The sequence below is a fragment of the Squalius cephalus genome (assembly GCF_949319135.1).
Source record: "Squalius cephalus genome assembly, chromosome: 1".
Lineage (NCBI taxonomy): Eukaryota > Metazoa > Chordata > Actinopteri > Cypriniformes > Leuciscidae > Squalius > Squalius cephalus.
Genome location: NC_137122.1, coordinates 61671872 through 61688441, shown reverse-complemented (window position 1 = coordinate 61688441; position 16570 = coordinate 61671872). Strand labels below are relative to the sequence as shown.

The window sequence follows — 16570 nt, the reverse complement described above, 5'->3', positions numbered from 1 at the left end:
TTTACCAACTGAGCAAGCAAAGTAAAAATAACAAAACAATCACAGCAGTGTGTATATGTCAAATTTCCATATTATTAACAATAACATACTTTTGCCAATTATGTCTTCTCCATATAGACATTTGTAAATAAAAACCCCATGAGTAATTTTTAGCGTTATGGTTGATCAATTGAACCACTTATAATTATTTTAACATAATTGTTGTGGTAAGCTTGTAGAATTGAACTAAAACCTTATGAAAGTGCTGCAGGGTCGCTAATTTCACCATCTCACCGTGATCCTAACCATATACAGGGGCATGGCCACCAGTTTGAGAACCACTATTAGGTTAAAATATGTTAATGGACTTTACAATTATATTACACAATGGAGGTGTGAACTAGAAATTCGATATTTTATTAAGAATGGGGTTGCCATGCCACTATATTATATCGTTGGATTCTTTATATATTGGATTAATAGGCTATATTCTAATGTTCCAAATATAATTGTGTTCTACTAATTCAGCAATAAACAATCAATATTTGACTATTAATACCTGTTTGCGTGAACTTTAACTTAGAAATTGTTAGACTGGTGCCCTGCCTCTTATTCTCAACCCTCTTACTTTATGCCGTATGGTATCATCCTGGGAAAACTGGAAGGAACATTGTGCTTTGCGAGTGACCCATTGCTTGTTGGTGAATGGTGTAGCACAGTTTGCTTTGCCGATTGCTAGACGTGATTGGCAAACGGTTTGCCAGGATATGGGTCACTGAACACACATTATAATATAAAAATAATAATAATAATAATTAAATATGTTAAAGTCAACCAAAGATTTCAACATTAAACTGATATTCTCCTGTGTAAGTGTAAGTTCAACCATTTTATGAGTGTTACGTTAACGTATACTTTAACAGGAGAATATTGTTATCAGAAGTTTACTTCATAGTTTGTTGATTATTGCATTAGTGTGCACTACCACTACTGGCTTTGTTCCTTTTTACACTGAAATGACAAATTAAACACAGGTATTACTTTTACCAACCATGGTAAAATGCATGAACCGTTTATATGCCATGTTCTGGTAGTTTTTGTAATTTTTTACTCCAGTGGAACCACGGACTCACAAATTTGACAAGGCACAACAAATAACTCCAATCTTATCAATCAATGTCAGTGAAAATCTGATATTTCCTTCTAACCAATCCAATAACCCTTTCCACATGAATACGCACATTAGCTATTTTTCTAGTTTCTTCCACCTCGTATGCTGACAGCTGTCTTTTCCCCTTTGTGAATGCAGGGATCTGTAGTGAAGCACAGCAGAATCCTAATATTATTTTTATAATCTAGATGTGTTCAGTTGCGCAGTAAGACTGGGGAAAGAAGTGTAGTTGCAGGATTTAGTCACATAACCATTTTCAGCCATTTTATGAGTATTACAGTTGATCGACGTGTCGTGAAGTAACTTTCCACTTTAACATGTATTTGAGTTTGAGTTCGGCATGAGGTCTGTTGAGACGCAAATACTCTACCGATATTACAGGTGTGAAAAGTTTAACGAACTTACTGTCACATGAGAAGCGACTGCTGATTTTCTATCTTCCGCAATGGCGTCTTTACAGTCATCGAGTGCTTTCGATTTCACTGTGAGACGAGTAAACATCCAGCAGCTCCTCCTTCTTCTTCTTCTTCTTCTTCGATTTTATGGCGGGTTGCACCAACATTAATGTGCATTATCGCCACCTACTGTATTGGAGTGTGGACCAGAATTTACCCATTTCATAAAAATAAATTAAAAAAAACCTCTAAATTATCTTAATAAGCTCTGTTCTCTTGAGATAAAGAAATAAACTCTCTAGTCCATAAGTAATTACATTTTTAAGCTTTAATTCATCCATTCCCATCTTTCTAAATTCATTTTTCATTATTTCTCGTTCATTAGTATTCTTTTGACAAACACAAATAACACGTTCTACTGATTCCTCTACTCCACAATGCTCACACAATCCTGTTGGATGTTTATTTATTATCTATAAGGTTTTATTCAGCATAGTATGACCAACCCTTAATCTGGTTAAACTATTTTCCTCTTTGGTGCTTCTTTTAGTTATCCTCACTACTCCTACTTCTCGTTGTATTTCATAAAAATGATGTCCTGTATTTACTGTATCCCATTTATGTTGCCACTCTTTCGTGGTATATGCTTTAATTACTGCTTTTGCTTCATATTTACTAAGTGAAATATTCATGACCTCCTCATTTTCCAAAAACTATCAACCTTTTCATTCTCTTTTCTCCCTCTATCCACTGTAGCGCTGTTGCTATTGTCATCATCTCTACTGTGTACTGATAAATGATCTGATGTTCTCCTATTAACAGAAATGTTTAAGGATGGAATACTGGAAGCTAAACCTGTTCTTCCCGTATTAGGATCTTTAGATCCATCCGTATATACTGGGACAAATGCTTGATATACAGTTTGTTCATTAACTTTAGTAAAATACACTGCATACTGTTGTTCACAAGTGTCTAAGCTTTTGGTCAGCAGTGATGTTTTCTATATCATTACATGTTGTGTTTGCAGTTAAAGCTGCCGGCATTAGGGAGATCTCAGAGGTCGAAAAGAAATTCAGGGCTGCAATGCCAGAGATCTTGAACTGCATGTCGGCTGCAGAGACAGTTACCCAGCATTGCTGTCAACAATGCAAAACTGTTGATGCTGTTGTCCGGTGCTTAGACTGTGTCCCCTCAGGAAATCAGTGTTTCTGTTCATCATGTGACACCGAGATCCACAGAAAAACTGTTTTCCATGATAGGGAAGCGATGTTTGATGGTTTTTTAAAACCCATTCCACCAACATCTGTAGTGGTGGTTGATGAAAGTGGCCAATATCAACTCCGTGAACAAGGCATGTTCAGATAATGTAGTAGATGCCCTCTGCAGTTTCCTTTAACTGAATCTTTTGTTGAGTAAATGTGTAGACATTACTGATATTACTTTCTGAAATGTGATTTACTGCAGTGTGTGTGCTTCCAGTTCCTCCACCGATACAAATCTGTTCCTGTGGTCCAAACCAAGACTTCACAGTTATCCCAGGAAAGCAGACCGTATTGGTGACTATCAACGGTATGTCTTGTCACTTCCTTCTACCTTTTTATATCCGACCAGATGAAGTCAAGCATAATAATGGCTTGCTATATTCTTTTGTCCTGTGCTGTACAAATACTGGTCAAATAGTAAACACATGTTTGTTTTAAGGTCCACACAACCTGTGTCTGCCGTGTATAAGCTGTCCACTTTGTTCTTCCAGATGGACTCCTGGGATTAGTGACTTGCTTCAATACAGAGACTGGCCAGCAACCACCAGCTGCCAAATGCTGTTTAAGTTTGATCTGTTCACATCATTTGAGCAGATGAAATTAGCCAGCCCAGCTTTATCCCAACAAGCATTTCTCAGAATGCTTGAACATCGATGTCTTTGCACTGGTCGGGTAAGGGCTGTTTTTATTTCCAAAGTGTTTGAATTCCAGACTTCAAAATCTTTTATTAACCAAAATAATACCATCCTTCTTTCCAGACGGGTAGTATTTGTGGTGATACCTTCCACAGAGTCTTTCGGGAGTTTGCCTTCTGCAATTTTAAGAAAGAAGATCTGTGCCTGATGGAGCCCTTTAAATGCCCAGCATGCACACCAGACACGCTGGCTATATCTGCAGACGCTAATAGAAAACATCACCGCTTCAAGAAATCCAAAGGGTAAGTGTAATCTTTTTTTCTTTTCTTTTTTAATTTGGATATAGGGTGGTGCAGTGGTATTTTTGTACCAAGGAAAAGCAAGTAGAGCTATTGGTTGAATGGACTGATAGTTATTTATAGAGAAACTGGACTTTACCTTATTTCTGTAAAAAATAATAATCATTTTGTGGCATCTAAACATATTTCTGTAACATCATTTTCTTTGGCTCTAGTCATTATATAATTATACTTTTATTTGAAATTCATGGAAAGTAACAAAATGTGTCAAATGTGTGATTGCTTCACATTCAAACGTAAATGCTTTTACAATTTAAAAAGTGTTGTGAGAGATATAGCACTGTTTTAAACAAGCTTGTTATATTACAGTAATCTGGTAAATTGTTCAGGAACTTTTTCTCCCTTCTGTAGCCTGAAGACACAAACACAAATAAAGATTTAGTTATTTATTTTTGTACTTTAAACAGTATGTTTTTTACTTCTTACAAATTACAGCATTCATTTCCACAGGACAAATACAAGCTGATACTCTAAACACAGTGTTCCAGATACAATGTGATTCATACAGACTAAAATGTGTGGCACCTTTATGGTTAATTGTCATATTAATTTAGGTGAATGTAACGTTTAATCATTATTATGTAATTGTGTTGGCGATGAATTCCTCTTATTTAACAGGACAGACGAACCATCTCTTTTTGATGGACTGTTCATCGCACAAGATGCCAAAGTATCTGCCTTTGTTATCTCGGTAAATATGCACGTTTCAAAAGTCTAAAGTAGTAAACATAATTGAAATACTTTAATGCAGTGGTTTTCAGACCTGTCCTGGAGGACCCCAGCACTGCATTGTGTACAGTATGTCTCCCTTATCTGACACACACAATTTGCTCATGGCACCAAATTCAATTGATGATACACAAACTAATAAATAAGATTTGAATGATAAAGGTCTTGGTCTTCTTCTTGGGAGCAGGTTAGGTGGGGCGGGAGAAGCCAGGAGGGTGAAGGAAACACTGTTGGTGAAGAGCTGGAACAGGTCAATAGCTTCCTTTCAAGGGCAGCTCTTACTACATACTACATGACCAAGTCAAGTAAAGGGTTAACCAGTGTGTTTGACACACAATGCTAGATTGTACAATTGATTTGTTTTGGGGTTTTTCTATAGGCAGAGGAGATATGATTACTGTACTTGCCATGGGATGGAGCAATAGGAAGGTGGAGAGTCTCCACAAGACACTGGCGAAAAGATTTGTCACAGTAAGAAGCCTAGACGGCACGTTAAGGAGTTTCCTGGGCCCTGGAGACACTATGAATGTGATTGTGCTCTCCCCTGCATTTTTTTCAGGGGCAATTGTGGTTAATTTTGCAGTGATACTATGTTTTCTGTCATTTTTTTTCTCTTTTTAAATAGACTACACAGAGAGCAGAAATGAAGCAGCCGATCTTGAGAGTCTCAAGCAGGAGTTAAACATCTCTATGGAGGATGCAGATCGGTGGGTGTGTGATGGCAAGCAATGGGCAGCCACTGGTGTGTAATATAGTCGCTGGTGTGTACATTTCCATATATATTTGTCTACATGTTTGCAGTGATACTGTGTTTTCTGTAATGGTCGACTTTGCTTATTTCTGGTTTTCGAGAGAGACACATTTCTCACAGTAGCCAGGAAGAGCTCCAGAGAGAAATCCATGAGATTATTTACTCCATCCGAAGAAAGAAGCATGATCTGTGTCGACAAAATGGTATTTGATACTACATCACTCAACTTGCATTTTCTAATATTTTTTTTTTTCTAATATTTTTTTCTTTAAACTTACAGACAGCAACCAAACAAGGCAACGCAAACGGAGAAGACTTGGTGAGCTCAGAAAGACACTCAGAGAGAAGATAGTGCTGTACAACACCATTCCTGATTGTGAAGAGAAAACTGACACCGAAGCAGCATGCAGTCTCTCTGATGACTTTATTCTGCCTTGGGAAGCACAAGGAGATGCTAATTAATGTGTTTTATTTTTGTATTACAAAATTCAGTTGATTGTTAATACAAGTAATAACACTCAGCAATTTAACACTGCCACCCAGTAAAAAAGGTGCAACATACAGTAAAGAATAACACATTATATATTCTGTTGCTATCTGAAAAATGATCTGTAATGTTCCCATATGAAGACATAGGGCCAGTTGTTCAAAGGTAAGCTGATCGGATTTTGGTTATCGGATTGGATCAGATCTTGAAAATGGGTTGTTCAAAAGGGAAAGAAGGAATCTGAAATCAGATTAGATCACGCAATCCAATCCTAGCTTTAATCTGGATCAAACCTTCAGTTTGTGTTGTTCAAAACTTGTCAGTAGGATTTGGATAACTTTGATCCAAGAAAACAGGATCATCCTGATCCCAACAGGATTTCAAGGTGGATTCCAAAAAGAAAATGTAGTAAAACTTTAAAATTGGTCAAATAATACATTTGTATTATTTAGTGTATATACTTTTATTTATATTTTGCACTTGACTTGTGTAACCGTTTTAACAGTGATAAAGTAGACATAGGCTACCAATTAAGCTATTCAGTATAGTATAGTAAAGTAAAAATAAAATAAAAATGATCTTGTCCCCATGAAATAATCACCCAAACAGATTTCAATAACAAACAAAAATAATATATTCCATGTTTCTGTCATTCATCTCCGTATATTAATTTCAAAGAAACAATCATCAGAGATGAAGAAGAACCCTGAACATTCTTTATTTTGTTAACTATTGGACATTCAGACATTTTATTTTTTTTAAGATGTTTTCGAAATATCCCCAATGTATTTGTTAATGTATATATGTGTGTTTTATTTGTTGTGGCTCAGATGAGGGGTCATAAAAGAAATTATGAATGGAAGTGGATGTTTGTGTTATTTCAGTGTTTTGTCTCTAAATAAGAAGCACTTACAGTGACCCCATGTTGGCTCTTCTACCTGTTCTTCACATCGCTGCTAGCCCACATTGTGATATGTTGTCCCATTTAGAGCACTGGTAATCCGGATTTGGTAATCTTGAAAACTGTGTATCTGGATCAGGGTGATCCAGTCCAATGTTGCTTTGAAAAACCGGCATAAAAGTAAGACGGATCACCTGATCCTGAACAAGAAAAAATGGGATTAGCAAATCCGGATAATTTTGATCCAGATTAAATGTTTTCAACAACTGGCCCATAGTGATAATCTGATAGTTATTGTTACTCCTGTAACACACACTCTATACTAGTAGTGCTCATCACTTTTTTTTATATATAAGAGCTGCAATAGCCAAACACATTTAAGAAGAAAACCATATCTATTCTGAAATGGCAAAATCCAACCCAAGCATGAAATAACTCTGCCTACCAATTAGATATCCTTTCAATATGTCTTTAATAAAAATAGATAAATCTTAATACTGGGATGAGCATTTCTTTAACTTTCTGTTATATTGTAGTGTGATGTTTCAGTTGTTGTCAATTATGTGTATTGGCTGCATTATTATATGCATACTTAAGGGATGATACAGTTAGGATGTTGTTATATTATTACCCTTATAAAGTTCTTCATCAATATTATTCTCAAGGCCCTCAGAATGACTAGTGAAGAACACTGTGCTAGACGTAAAGCTGAATATGTTGTGTGTTAGTGTTTGAAGTTTTTTCCCCTCCACTTTTATTTTCAGAAATAGTGTCGAGTCTCCGCTTGAAGAGGCGACTGTTTGAGCAAGTCCTGCTGGTCAGGCGCATGGAGGAGGAGAAGATGATCATTGTAAAAGAGATGACTCAGCATTATCAACATCTAAAAAAAACATTGGACAAACTGGACAGTCTTCTTCAGGAGACTAAAGAGGACATCAAGATCCATAGTATGTACGATAAATGTTTTTTATTTAATGTGCAAAAATATGGTGATCCCACTAACCAGGATGTTATAGTTTCCTGTAAATATTGCTTCAAAAAAATCCCAAAACTTGTTAGCTGTTTTTTTTTTTTAATGAAATGCTGCTTAATTATCAATGCCAATGTTCTTCACTGTTTACCTCAAGATCCGAGTTTTGAGACTGGAAATGAAATATTTTTCAGATGAATTAAAATAAATAAATAAGTAAAAGTCATTCTTACCCTGAGCTACTGTGTCACATCTACATTTTCTAACTCTTTGCAGATGTGAATAACAGAAGGGTCTACATTATCCATAAGCCTCTGTCACCATTGTTATAGAGGCATCGCTTGCTTACTTGTTACTTTTATAGTCCATATTTTACACGTGGCATTACATTACACCTACAACTGGTAAAAATAATTGTTATTATTTATTGCACATTTAATAAATATATTAACATATACGTTTTGGTCGTTGAGGCAATATATTTAATATTACATTTAGCATATGCATATTAATTTGTATGCACAGACTTAATAATTAATCTCAACTTTTATATCCCATTTTAAAACATTTGAATAAAACTGACAAATACTCTTTATTTTCTTCCTCACTTTACATTAACATTAACTACAATACTACTCATGAAGAACAAACTACAGTGTATTTATATTTTATATATAATACAAATATATTCATTATTATTTTGCACCATGATCTATATCCTTAACGATAATTAACGTGATCATAGAATGCTGATACTGATGTTCTTCATTTTATAACCTATTTTTGCATTTTGCTCACAAGTGGCCAAAGCAGGATATTAGTTCATAACAATACATACAAGTTAATGTACACATCATTCATATTACTTTTGCTTTATTTGCTACCAATAATTACACAGAGACAAGCATATGCAAATATAATGCCTGTGAAACATTGTGTTGAAGGATTTTACTCCTTTAATTTATTACAGCAATAAAAAATCCTGTATATAGATGGATATGTGGGGTTAGGGTTAGATACATTTGTGTGTGTGTGTGTGTGTGTGTGAGAGAGAGAGAGGGAGAGAGAAAGTGTGTCTGCGTGTGAGAGATGTGTGCATGTGAGAGAGTGTGTCTGTCTGTGTGTGAGAGTTTGTATGTGTGAGAGACGTGTTAGAAAGTGTGTGTGCCTACAGTATGTTTCTGAGAGTGTGTGTGTGTGAGAGAGAGTGTCTATGTGTGTGCATGTGAGAGAGTATATATGTGTGAGAGATTGTATGTCTGTGTTTGTGTGAGAGTGTGTCTGTTTGTGTGTGAGAGAGAGAGAAAGAGAGAGAGAGAGAAATTGTGTCTGTGTGTGAGAGAGAGTGTATGTGTGTGAGAGAGAGTGTGTGTGCCTGTGTTTGTGTGTGAGAGAGAGTGTGTCTCTCACAAAATCATGATTAATTTGATAAATTCTGCCGTTTGTAGTTGTTAAATGTGTAGCAAAGACAGAGGTTTCCCATGGCAATGATTATATCTCTCAGGCCAATAACAAGTTTTGCAGTGAATGGGCGATTTCATAACAGAGGATAAATCTGGACTACATTACCCAATGATCTCAAAGCCCAGTGGCGGGTGGCGTGGCATGGGGCGTCGTTTAAAAGCATTGCTCTCGTATTAATAGTATTCAATCACTGTCTTCCTTGTGTTCTTCCTGCAGAGAAAGGAAGTACCAGCTTCAGATGCTTCTAACCCAAGGCCCAAAAGTATCTTGGTCTATCCTCCCATACACACATTATAGATTTAAAAAAAACATCTTGACTGAGGCTAATAGGTCCTTTAGGGTAATGAATGATAAAATAATAATAATAATAATAATAATTACGTGGCTTTCTGAAATTTTCAGCAGTAAACACATCATTAAATGCATTTAGGGTGCATATATGTTTGCTCTTAATCTTAAATAACAAATATAAACAATCGTAAAAATCAAGAGTAAATGAAGGAACAGAGCCAGCGACATATTTCAAAACATGTTATGAGTCCACTCATCAAACACAGAGAACAGATAATGTTCTGTACAAAGCAGCAACAGAAGCAGAACACAAGAATAAACCAGAACTGCTGTGTCTGAACACTGAAAGACAACATTGCAAGTCATACAAGGCATCTATTTTACAACCTAGCAACAAAAAATACATCGGCATACACACACACACACACACACACACACTTCAGGATGAACTTTGAATATTTTCTTTTGGCTCCCAGGAGTTTTTCCACTTTTTCCCACTGTAAAACAGCAAAAAGTGTTAGTAACAATGCTCATTACTGGAATATAAATACTATCTTGGTTATGTACAATAAGACATAGTTTTCAGGCATGTAATCCATATAATGTAATTGTTTGAAAATATGCATTCAGCAGATGATTTAATTATTCACACTGCACTTAGAGTGTGTCAGACAGTAACACATGTTCACTCGTTTGCTGGAGTGTTTACAATCAGTTTTAATCTCATTGTTCAAGACAAAAAAAAAATGCAGTTCTCAACAAAGGCTTGATAAAAAAATAATACCTGAAACTAAGAGGTTGAAAACATTAAAGAATAGATAAAAAATAAAAAGCACACCACATTTCAAATGATATTTTAATTACATTTAAGTCTGAAGTCCTGATCAAACTGCAACTTCAGTTAAAACTGAATAAATGTTTATTTTTTATCTCTAATGTTTTTATAAACATTTTTTTTCTTAGTTCCGTCAATTTTCTACAGTACAGCATATAAACTTCAGATAATATGCAGACCATCCAGAGCAAGGATGCCACTGCAGCAACACCTCCGCACGACCCTTAGCAGAAACAGAAAGAAACATGGGTTAATGTTAATGACATTTACTTACAACACATGAAGTTACAGTCACACATCTGCTGAACGGCAAATACACAATTAAATCCAAGTGAAAATAAACAAAGTGAAATTAATAGTTAGTTGGACTAAATCTATCATAAGAAGCATAATAAAACTTTAATTGATAATTATTAGCACAATTCACTTTATTACTATATTATCAATACAATTTTGTAATATATGGAACTGCAGTTTTTATTTTTGTCACACTAACATTGCTATGGTTAAGGTTTTAAATTTGCACAACTTAAATTGTGAAGTAAAATATTTCTTATTAAAATCCACGGTTTAACATTATAACACGAATTCTATAAATACCTAAACCTTACATTATTTTTTATAAAAATAAAAATATGGTTATAATTTGACATAAATGGAAGCTTTAGCTAAGTTCTGCCAGGAAGACTCAATCACTACGTCATTATTACCTTCATCTCTATCCAATCACGTCTCTATACTTTCTGTATAAAAGATGGTACTTACTCATGTTTGAGTTCGCAGATGCCGACGCGACATCAACCTCCACCCTCCCCACCACCACCAGGATGGTCCTGTCTATACCTTCTAGGGGGTCGGCCGCGCCCCTGCCTTCGTCTTCAGGCAGGAGATGCAGATCCGCTACCCTCGGATTACGAACTATGGACGGGGCCTACGCCAAAGAACTTTACAATGCTTGCTGGGCCGCCAATAAAAATATGCTTGTTACATCACTTTATCTTCCGAGTCTTTCTGGTAGAAGTAAAATTAAAAGTACAACAAACAATCAACTCTTGGTTTGGGTGCGTTATGGTCACAACACTGAATAGCTTACTATAAATATGTTGCAATATGTGCAAAAGAAAATATTACAATATGTACATTTGTAGAATTATAACCCAGTCTTTAAAAAAACAAAAAACAAAAACAGTGAGAAAGTCCCTGTTCTTTTAGCTCTGAAACTCATATGTTAAAATAAAAAACAAAACAAATACACACATGCCTTTATTGTCTGCTTTCCTCTTTCTTTTCCTGAGGAAGACTCTGGACCTGGACTGCCGAGCTCAGTGGACAGTTTAGAAGAGGAAGAGTTGAGGCTGGTGGCAGAGGAGAGTCAAGTCAAGTCACCTTTATTTATATAGCGCTTTTTACAATACAGATTGTATCAAAGCAGCTTCACACTGATAACATGAAAATAATACAACGAAAATTGTTTCTAGAAGAAAATTGCATCATCGTCCACCCTTAATAAGGCAGATCAATAATATTGGCCAACGAGCGAACACTGTATGATTATGATCCAGGCAGCGTTACAGGTCAGAGGTCAGATTGGTCGTGTCGATGAGGCCTTCACAGGGCTGATGAGGCTGGCACTTCAGGATGCGTCATGGTTAGGTCCTGGAAACGGCCGGGGTCCACCTCACTTCAGGATTCAGGAGAGGCCAGAGAAGAAGAAGAAGGTAAAGGACTAGACTCAGAGGAGATGAAAACAGGATGAGAAGCCAAGGAGGAGATGCAGGAGGAAGAGTGTCAGACTCAGGGCTGAGCAGAGATGAAGACTCTGATGCTGGGTCTGATGATGATGGAGTCTCTGCACACATACAAAAATAAAAATAAAACTGCTGGAATACACTATACAACTTGTAGCCTCTGTTCTGGGCACAATAAACTAAAATACATGTGCCTCATCGCTTAGGAAACACATAACCAAATAAAACAATATGGGCCGGTTTCACATACAGGGCTTATATTAAGCCTTACACCGTGTCCTAACCAGATGCGATGCGATAAGAATACAGGCCGTCTACCAGGACATTTCAGAGCACTTCATGCTTCCTTCAGATGACAAGCTTTATGGAGATGCTGACTTCATTTTCCAGCAGGACTTGCACCTGCCCACACTGCCAAGAGAACCAAAACCTGGTTCAATGACCATGGGATTACTGTGCTTGATTGGCCAGCAAACTCGCCTGACCTGAAACCCTATAGAGAATCTATGGGGCATTGCCAAGAGAAAGATGAGAGACATGAGACCGAACATTGCAGAAGAGCTGAAGGCCACTATTGAAGCATCCTGGTCTTCATAACACCTCAGCAGTGCCACAGGCCGACAGCATCCATGCCACGCCACACTGAGGCAGTAATTCCAATTTAAAATTTAAAACACTGAGGCCCAAACCAAGTACTGAGTACATATTATTATGGTACTTATTATTATGTGGCGCATGCGCGAGCGGCGACACGGTCTCTTTGCACGTCCTCAGCTGTGTTTGTTTGTTTTACGAATTGTTTTACAATCCATCAATATTGACGGTTAAAGAACGTTCTTTTCAGATAGATGAACGTTTAGGGCTCAGAAATGCAGCTGAACACAGTTTTTTTGTTGGTGATTTTAATCACCTATGCTGCTTGTCACAATCACTACATGCATAGTGACCAGGAAGCGCGAATCACCTACACACGAGACTTTCTGCTAAACTTTAAATCCCCTGCAACGCGTTTTCAACCCGATGACACACTGCTGTTACCACCGGAATGTGTCAGGGGCAATAACAACGCCAAAGTAAGGAAACGTGGCAGGAAAGGAGGAATCCGGGAACGAGTGAGGAGACAGCCCTTCAGACAACCACTTCCATCTGTTATGTTCGGCAATGTCCAAAGCCTAAGGAATAAGGCAGATGAGCTGCGGGCCTGCACTCAGTATCTCACCGACTACCGGCAAGCTTGCCTTATCTGCCTGACTGAAAGCTGGCTTACTGAGGCGGACCCGGACTCGTCGGTCGAGCTAGAGGGCTACACGCTGGTGAGGATGGACCGCAACCAGAACTCCGGGAAAAAGAAAGGTGGAGGTGTGTGTGTGTTTATTAACAATACATATTGCAATCCTGGTCATATTACGATAAAGCATCTGATTTGTACTAAGGACATTGAACTATTAGCGCTTTCCCTAAGGCCTTACCATTTACCCAGGGAAATACACCAAATCAGACTGTTTGTTGTGTATATTGCGCCCTCCGCTGATACACTGGCCGCTGCCACTATGATTCACGATCTTATAACTAAAGCGGAGGAAGAGGCTCCTGACGCAGCTAACTTTGTATTGGGTGACTTTAATTCATGCAGTCTAAAGGAACATTTACCTACGTACCAACAATATGTCACATGTTCAACGCGCAACGATGCTTGCCTCGACCACTGTTATGGAAACATCCAGGATGCGTTTTATTCTAAGGCCCTGCCCGGCTTAGGGAACTCTGACCATAACATGATTAAACTGACGCCTATATATGTGTCCCGCCTACGGCGTGAGAAAACTAAAAGGGTGGAGGTCAAATGCTGGACTGATGTAGCGACCAAAGCACTTCAGGATTGCCTGGAGTGCACAGACTGGAACGTAGTGACCGATGGGACGGACAACGTTAATGACGCAGCGTTCGCTATATCGGGGTATATACAATTCTGTGAGGACACAATTATCCCCCGAAAGACTATTAAGATGTTCTCTAATAATAAGCCCTGGGTCACTCCTGAATTAAAGCAACTCCTTAATGAGAAAAAGCGTGTGTTTAAATCAGGAGGAGGTAGAGAAGAGAAAAAGACAGTGCAGAAAAAGATTAAAAGCAAGATAAAGGACTGCAAAGCAGAATATAAACTTAAGTTAGAAAACTTTTTTAAAAATGATGCTAGGAGAGCTTGGCAGGGACTTCAATCTATTACAGGATACAAGCCCAAGAAGCACCCGATGGTAGTAGAGAATAATTTTAATATGGCAAATGAATTAAATGATTTCTATTGTAGATTTGATACATATGATTTTAAAGCTGAGCAAAATGAGACCATCACAGCAGTAAGAGATATGAAGGGTATAGATATTGACATCCCTATGGATGAGGTCAAATCATATTTTAGACGTGTAAACCCCCGCAAAGCTTGTGGACCTGATGGTATAAGCTGCAGGACGCTAAAGGTGTGTGCTGATCAGCTGGCACAGCCTTTTCATAGGTTGTTCCAGCTGTCATTGGATACAGGTGTTATTCCCAGTCTATAGAAACAATCATTAATAGTGCCTGTACCTAAAAACAACAGACCTAAAGAACTTAACGATCTGCGCCCTGTTGCCCTTACCTCGGCAGTTATGAAATGTTTTGAAAAAATAATTTTAAAACAACTTCTCCAAGAGGTTTCACCTCTTTTAGACCCAAATCAGTTTGCTTACCGTGCAGAGAGAGGTGTTGAGGATGCTTTGCTATCTCTGATTAATAGCACTTATGAGCACTTGGAGAATGCTCAAAGCCTGGTCAGAATTGTGTTCATTGATTTTAGTAGTGCTTTTAATACAATCCAACCCCACCTGCTGGTTAAAAAAATTAGTGCACTTAGGGGTAAATCCCAATCTGATTTTATGGATTTATAATTTCTTGACAGATCGCAGTCAGCGAGTCAGATTTAATTCATGTACATCTTTTTCAAAAAAGACAAATACAGGGGCACCACAAGGGTGTGTCCTGTCGCCTATCTTATACACACTATATACAAATAGCTGTCAAGCTTCCTCTTCAGCTCACACTTATTTTAAATATGCTGACGATACAGCATTGGTTGGTTTTTTAAAGTCAGACAGTACTTCTGTGAGTAGTTTTCAGAGGGAATTACAGGGTTTCACTCAGTGGTGCTCAGAACATTTTCTGGAAATCAATGTTGAGAAAACAAAAGAAATGGTCATACATTTTAGTAAAAATAGAATAACAGTTCCCCCCTCTAAGATCAATGGAGAACTAGTGGAGAGGGTCTCAATGTATAAATACCTGGGAGTTGAAATTGATTCGAAATTAACTTTTAATGAATGTGCACTGAACAAAACTAAGAAAATGCATCAGCGGATGCACTTCCTTAGGAAGTTATATAACTTTAGATTAGAAAAACATATTCTTGCAATGTTTTATAAAAGCTTTCTTCAGAGTGTTCTGTCCTTTGGCCTTATCTGTGTGTTTGGTAACATGCATGTTAAGTACCAAATGAAACTGCAGCGTATGATCAAGATGGCCAGCAGAATCATTGGAATTGACCAGGTGTCGGCAGCTCAGTTGTACAATGAACTCATTTTAAAAAAGACTGACCAAATCCTCAATGACCCTACTCACCCTCTACACCATAAATTCAAGAGAAGTAATAGGTCAACTGGTAGAATTTTACAAAATAGAATTAGAACCGAAAGGTACAATAAATCTTTTGTCCCTACGGCAATTAGATTTTATAATGACCAAGCACATCGTGTATTTAGATAATTGATAGTATTAGACATTTTTAATGTCAAATGTCGGACTGTGTTTGTTACAATTTACAATTTGTGCTTTTTAATGTGTTGTTCTTGTTTTGTCTGATGATATATGTTGTGACAAGGGTGCGTATAATGAATGACCACATGAATTTCCCCTTGTGGGAAAATAAAGTTTACCTTGACCTTGACCTTGATATGCATGATTATACTTTTCAGAGGGCCGACATTTCTGTATTTAAAATCCTTTTTTTTTATTGATTTCATGTAATATTCTAATTTTCCGAGATCTTGAATTTGTGGGTTTCATAAGCTGTAAGCCATAATCATCAAAATTATAACAAATAAAGGCTTGAAATATATCACTTTGCATGTAATGAGTCTATATAATATATTAGTTTCACCTGTTAAGTTGAACTCCTGAAATAAATTAACTTTTCCACGACATTCTAATTTATTGAGAAGCACCTGCTATATATATATATATATATATATATATATATATATATATATATATGAGCTACAATATATTGTAAATGCCAAGTCAGAAACTCAACTATTTCTGAAGCGCTGTGTGAGTGTGTGTGTATGTATGTATGCATGTATGTGTAGTATGTACACATAAATATATATATGCAATATAAACAGAAATTCAAGGGGGTAAAAACATTTCTTTCTCAATGTATCTCAATTTATGTATAAGTGTTTTTACACATTATCATTGTGTGTAGGTTGCCAGTAAATTAGTGTGGCATGTAGAGAACTGTGTTTAGAGGTTTGAAAAAAAAAAGTTGACTTTTTCCCAACC

The 16570-nt window shown here is 37.0% G+C and overlaps 1 protein-coding gene across 1 annotated transcript in view; it reads right to left on the bottom strand.

Annotated features, from left to right (window-relative positions):
* Positions 1-1686, bottom strand: part of LOC307171183 (NACHT, LRR and PYD domains-containing protein 3-like) — a 53669-nt gene extending 51983 nt beyond the window's left edge. Inside the window, exon 1 of the mRNA XM_079892664.1 lies at positions 1556-1686. The gene's annotated coding sequence lies outside the window, so the exon portion shown is untranslated. The remainder of the gene's footprint in view (positions 1-1555) is intronic.
* Positions 1687-16570: the final 14884 nt, after the last annotated feature.